Below are 6,913 nucleotides of genomic sequence, written 5' to 3'. Positions count from 1 at the left end.
CTTCTGGTTTTCTCCTAAAAGTGGAGGAGAAAATTATTATAGTGTTATGATTCCATTTTCTTTTGTGGATCTCAGTCAATAATTTTGAGCAAAATTGTTTTCATTCATTTGTTCACCAAATCATTAGTGAGATTCATTTCGTAGTTGCTGTTGAATCATATTTATGACCCATTTTGTCAAATGTGAGGTGCATCTTATACATGGTAATGTAGAAAAACAGGGAGGAAGTCATGACCTAAACATGTATTGGTTGCTTTCTGATGAGACATATAAAAGTTCTCATAGCTTGCATAAGGTACTACCCAAAGTACCCAAGCTCTGTAGGAAGTTCATTAATTAATAATTGACTCAATAAATGCTGCATGCTGGTAACTGGGGATATGATGGGCATCAAAGCACAGGTTGTGGTGGGAGAGACAGCTCTGCTTCAGAGAAGAGAAGGTGCTTGTGAGGAAATTAAGGGATCTAATGAATAGAGCACCTGGGTTTTTGTAGATCGGAGGGTAGGAAAGACCTCGCTGTGTTTGAGGCGTTTCAACTAAGACCAGTCTTGCATGCCAGGGAGGGTGTGTGCATGCATGCTAGGTCGATTCAGTAATGTTCATTTGTGTCCAACTTATGGACTGCAGTCCACCGGGCTCCTCTGTCCACGGGATTCTCCAGGCAAGAATCCTGGAGTGGGCTGCCACGCCCTTCTCCAGGAGATCTTCCCAGCTCAGGGATTGAACCCACGTCTCCTGCAGCTCCTGCATTTCAGGCGGATTCTTTACCACTGAGCCACCGAGGAAGCCCATTGGGGAGGGGAAGTAGGCTTTATTCTCAGGGCACTGGGAAACCATTAGGAAGTTTTTCTTTTGGAGCATGATGTTTGAGGTTATTTATTAAAAATAGGGTTGAGGGAGTTTCCTGGCTCAGTGGTTAAGACTTTGCCTTTCAATGCAGGGGACGCATATTTGATCCCTCGTTGGGGGTCTAAGGTACCCCACACCGCAGGGTGCAGCCAAGAATGAAAACCATAATCACAGGGGTTGAGGTTAAGAATGTTAAGCAGTACCTCACTGTGACGATGGCATTGGAAGCGGAAACAAAAGTGGCGTTCGCACTTGGAAACTTCTTGGGTTGTTCTTTTCATTAAGTGGCTGAAAACATTCCATAAACAGTATGCATATGTGTGTGTGCATGCTAAGTCACTTGAGTAGCGTCTGACTGTGACCTTCTGGACTGTAGCCCGCCAGGCTCCTCTGTCCATGGGATTCTCCAGGCAAGAATACTGGAGTAGATTGCTGTGCCGTCCTCCAGGGGATCTTCCAGACCCAGGGATTGAACCCATGTCTCTTATGTCCCCTCATTGGCAGGCGGGTTCTTTATCACTAGCACCACCTCCGTAAACAGTATATCCACCTTTAACAGTATGTCACCCTCCATAAACAGTATATCCACCTTCAAAAAGTTTTTAATATAAATACAAATATTTATTTATCCATAGAATATAAATAACTTAATGAGTCTACCACGAAGTTCTCATGTAAAGCTTTTTTAAAAAAACTGTTCCTAGCATAGTGGGGCTTCCCTGGTAGCTCAGCTGGTAAAGAAGTCACCTGCAAAAAAAAAAAAAAAAAGAAGTCACCTGCAATGCAGGAGACCCTGGTTCTATTCCTGGGTCAGAAAGATCCCCTGGAGAAGGGATAGGCTACCCACTCCAGTCTAGGGATTCCCTCGTGGCTCAGATGGTAAAGAATCCACCTGCAATGAGGGGGACCTGGGTTCAATCCCTGGGTTGGGAAGATCCCCTGGAGGATGGCATGGCAACCCACTCCCGTATTCTTGCCTGGAGAAGCCACATGCACAGGGGAGCCTGGCGAGCTACAGTCCATGGGTCACAAAGAGTCGGACACGACTGAGCGACTAAACCCAGAGCAGCATAGTGATTTGTGTATGGTATGCATCCAGTAAATGTTTGCTGAATCGGTTATATTGAACCTTCTATACTGTCAGTAAAATATCATTCTAGGATATAGAATCACACTGAAGTCACAGTATTTTTATGAAAAGACCAAATCATATCTTTGGGAAAAAATTAGATAAAATGTTAACTGTCCTATGAATATTAATGATTTTCAATTAGACTCAAAATTAACAGTTGAAATATTGAAAATGATTATCTAATACACAGCTATAATTATCTTCTTAAAATACTTCTCACCACACAGTATAGGTGGAAATCTCTGCAAAGTCCACACGTTAGATAAAGGTTTCACTAGTATCAGTTGGTTTTTTCATATTCTATTTAGCACATGTGTAAATTCCTTATTTATTTTATGAATCTCCCAATTGTTGAACCAACCTCTGTTCAGAACTCTTCTGCCAACACCCACAGAGTAGAATATAGATGGTGATAGCATATAATTAGTGATGTTTGTTAATGAATGTTTAACTTAGTGTCTTCCAGGAGATTGAGTTCAAAACATACTCTGAGTCATCAGACGTTCATGGAGAGCGTGCAGAGTGTATCCATTGTGTCAGTTCTGGGAGTTAACAGGCTTCCTACAAGGAGCTCGCAGTCCAGAGGGCAGTCTGGTCAGCACTTAAGCAAAGAGGAGAGTTTTGAAAGATGATCTCTGGGCAGTGTCCCTGAGTCTAAGCTCGGGGAAAGGAGGCAGTAGTGAGTGAGGCTGTGGGTTATTTCACAGAAGCCTTCCATGTGGAATCTGGGTAAGTGTTTTTTTAAAGACGGATTACGAAAAGCAGACAGATGAAAAAGGCAGCATGTGCCTTCCATCTTTACGTGACAAGGCCGCCTGCATCCTGATTCTCATTTCTGTTGATGTTACCCTGGGGATCCCCCGGCTGTCAGTGACTCAGTGATCCTTTGGCTCTGACTGGCAACATCCTCCTCGCTTCAACACCAGGCCTGGGAAACCCGCCCTCTCGGCTCACAAGCCTTGGGATCGCCTCACGGCCTCCACTGCTCCTGCCCCTCACACACTCCTGCAGCTTTATTTTATTTTGGTTTTTTGACTGCACTGTGCAGCATGTGGCATCTTAGTTCCCTGACCAGGGATTGAACCGTATCTCTGCCTTGGAAATACAGAGTCTTACACACTGGACCACCAGGGGAAGTCCCCGCATATTCCTACAGCTTTAGATTGGCAGATTCTTGATTCTGCTGCCTTCTTGGTTGCTAGCGGAGCATCCCTTATTCATGGCTTTATTCATTCATTCACTCATTCATTCTTTCAATAACTATTTTTCTGAGTATCTACTCATTTAAACACTGGCTGTATAATGGAAAACAAAGCCACGTTCCTGTCCTTATGATCCCTACATTCCAGTTGGAGGAGACAGCCAATGTGTGTGTAGTTGTAATGACAAATATTAAGAAGAATGAAGCCCAGCTCAGGAACTGAGAGTGCTGGGATGGAGTGGGGGTGGGGGTGGGGATAGTATAGCCTAGACACAGAAAGCCTCAGGGATCAGGTCTGAAATTTGAGCAAAGACCTGATTGAAAGGGAGGGAAGGAGTCATTAGAATGTCTGGGTGGGAGGAGAGCTCCAGGCTGAGAGCAGGAGGTGCAAAGGCCAGAGGAGGCCGCAGGACAGGTGGGAGAGGTCTGGAATGTTTGAATAGCAAAGAGGCTGCTGTGATGAAAACAAAGCCAGGGCTTATAGAGGGCCTTGGGACCTTGAGGGAACTTTGGACTTCACTCTGAGAAGCACAGGAAGCACCTGCCCGGATCCTAACCTACAGTCGAGGCTTTGCTAGGCCCAGTCCTCATAGAATTAATTAGTATCAGAAAGGAATATGCAGTGAGTTGATGTCTGTTCATCTCCCGTCGTTGGCCTCCTGATGGGCCTCAACTCCAACTCAAGATTCTCAAAAGTGATGTGATCAAATGAGAGTAACATTGACAAAGGCTTTGAAGCAAGGATAATCCAGAAAATCTCAGAGGGGATCTTTTACTTTGGGTGTGAGCAGAATTTTGTTGTGGATAGAAAACAGTATGCATTCACAGATTCACAGCCCTGAGGAGACTTTTCATACAGTAAGAAATCTGAAGGCTTGGAGAACCCATCCACTTTTGCTAAAGTTCACTTACTAAGTATTAGATGCAGTTACAAGATTAAAATCCAGGCCTTTCTCCTCTTGATCTTGACTCTTGAGGAATGGGGTGACGCACATGGGTTAAGGGAAGAGAGGCAATGTGAAATTTGCCCTGAGATTAGCTATCTTATAAGAACCAGAACTGTCAGGGTTAGTGACTTGGAGCATGCCCAGAAAGTTTCCTTACACATCAGCATTTGTTTGGTCAACAGATGCCTGTGGAACAACTGCTGTGCTCTCGGTATGACTGTGTGATGCTGGGGGAACAGGGAGCTGTGTTCACAGGGTGAACAGGAAGCTTGTACTGGAGTGTTGGAGGCAGAAAATAATAATAATAATAATAAGTCATAAGTCGTAAGTGTGGTTCATAACATGAAGATGCACAGGCTGCTAGGAGAGAGGGTCATGAGTCAGAGGGGATATGAAGGTTCCCCTGAGAAATGTCTTGTTAAGATAGGACCGGAGACCAGAGGAGCTTGTCTGGAGATGAGCCTTACCAGAGAGAAAAACCCAGGCAGGAAGGTTGAGAAAGGAAGGAGCTGGGTTGTTTTTGAGGAACAGGGAGCAAGTTGTGTTATTGGATCAAAGTGAGCCTAGGAGAGAGAGTGGAAGGAAAAGTTGTCAGCTGGGCCAGCGACATCATGTAGTGTCCTGAGGGAAATGGAAATCCAAAGAGCCAGCTCTGAGAAAGAGAAGGCTGATGAATCGCATTTGGATATCATTCCAGGAGTTTCCTGGTGAAGGGGCTGGAGGAAGCAAGAATGCATAAAGGAGACCACGGGGCCTTGGGTTGGGTGGTGGCAGAGATGAGAGAAGTGGAGAGAGAAAAGGGAGGTTTTGAAGGCAAAACCAGTGGAACTTGGTAACTGATAGCACATGGGAAATTGTGGTCTAGGATGCTCCAGATTTTAGCAAGGATGGTGGTAACATTCAGATAGGTGAGGAAGATTCTTTTCCCAAGTTCTGTTCATGAGTTCAGTTTTGGACACATAACATTTGAGTTATAGGTGAGATATCTCAGAGGAAAGGGCAAGTAGGCGTTTGGACAGATGGGTGTGGAGCTTAGATGATAAATTTAGAAAGGGCACATAAATTTGAGAGTCTTTAGCCTGTAGTTGGTAATAAAGTCATGCAGAGAATAGAGACTGAACAAAGAAGGCGACTGAGGAGCATGCTTCAGGATTTCTACCTTAAAGGGCGGTCAGAGAAACATACAGAGAAGTATTAACAGCCGCCCTGGAAGTAGGAGAAAAGCCAGGGGTGTGATGTCATTGATGAAAGTCACATGATGTTAGTGAAAAAGTTTGTTTGCACATGCTCCTTACTGAGCCCTTTCTGAAGATTTGGGTTCAGTCTCTTTCTCCAATTTAACCTACCAGTGCAGCCATAATTTAGCCTGTAAGCTTTTGGGTGAGATGAAATTAGAAGTTACAGAAAATCTTTTCTTTTTTTTTATTCCATGGGCATAGTTGTTGATACTAAATTAGAATAGAATAAATGCTTAAATCATACCTTCACAATAAAATGATGATAGAATAGAGTATCTGAAGGTCAGTTTCATCATTATCATGTTCATTACTCACCTATTTCTGCTATAAATTCCATGGCTGCCTTCCAGTTTAGTAGGTCTTTGAACTTTGTAAAATATTTGCATATGCTTTTAACAAATTGAAATATAATTGATGAGTAGTACATTGGTTTTGGGTATACAACACAGTGATTTAATATGTATGTATTGTGAGATGCTTACCCCAATAAGTCTTACTAAATTAACATCTATCACAACACACAGTTACAACTTTTTTTTCTTGAGATGATAATTTTTAAGAACTACTTTCAGCAACTTTCAAATATGCAATACAACGTCATTAACTATAAGTCACCATGCTGTACATTACATTCCCTAGGACATTTATTTTATAACTTTATTTTAAACCATTACTACATCATATTTAATATATTATCTATGTGATAGGCATTTTTAAAACCACAAATAGAAGTTCAAGCTATTTTCTTTTCCAGGACAACATAAGGAAAATATATCATGTAAAAGCAAGTTGCTTGGATAACCTAGCAAAAGACTCAGAGGATTACCCTGGCTCTTATTATTAAAATGCATTTTAGCTCATTAAAACTGAAGAGAAAAGACACCTGTTAATTGAGGTTGTCTTTCGCCTCTCCTTGGGAACTTAGCCCATCCTGTGTGACAGTGGAGGGAGCATCATATCTTTGTTCTGCTATTTTCCTATGGGAAAAGACACCGTAGAAAGTCACTAGTAGTACGTGAAACTAATGTACAAAAATGTGTGTGCGTTTTCAGATTAGAAGGGATTAACTGCATTTACATTTTCTCTAATCTTCTAATGTAGTCTTCTCATTTTTTAAATATGTTTCATCATATTTAAAGACTGTTTAAGATTCAAGAATAACCTTATTTATAAGAGGAGGTTATAAAAGCACTTAGTGTTAATTATGTCTGTTATTTTAGTCGCTAAGTTGTGTCCAACTCTTTTGCGACCCCATGAACTGTAGCCCACCAGGCTCTTCTGTCCATGGGATTTCCAGGCAAGAATACTACCATGGGTTGCCATTTCCTTCTCCAGGGGATCCTTTTGACCGAGAGGGATTGGACTCATGTCTCCTGCATTGGCAGGTGGATTCTTTATTACTGAGCTGTCAGGGAAGCACGTATTATGTCCATAGTACTTTCTTAAACTATGATTGAAAAATATATAATAAAAAACTCCCCTGGACTTTGAGTGTTTGGGGAGTCTGCTCAGGATCCCCTGGATCAGTGAGGATCCTCCAGACC

The 6,913-nt window shown here is 42.5% G+C and overlaps 1 protein-coding gene across 2 annotated transcripts in view; it reads left to right on the top strand.

Moving 5' to 3' along the window:
- TMEM200A (transmembrane protein 200A) overlaps nucleotides 1-6,913 on the top strand; it is an 81,239-nt gene that overhangs the window by 10,287 nt on the left and 64,039 nt on the right. The window lies entirely within an intron of this gene.

This window comes from Odocoileus virginianus, chromosome 34 (assembly GCF_023699985.2).
Source record: "Odocoileus virginianus isolate 20LAN1187 ecotype Illinois chromosome 34, Ovbor_1.2, whole genome shotgun sequence".
Lineage (NCBI taxonomy): Eukaryota > Metazoa > Chordata > Mammalia > Artiodactyla > Cervidae > Odocoileus > Odocoileus virginianus.
This window is presented reverse-complemented; position numbering and strand designations above follow the sequence as displayed.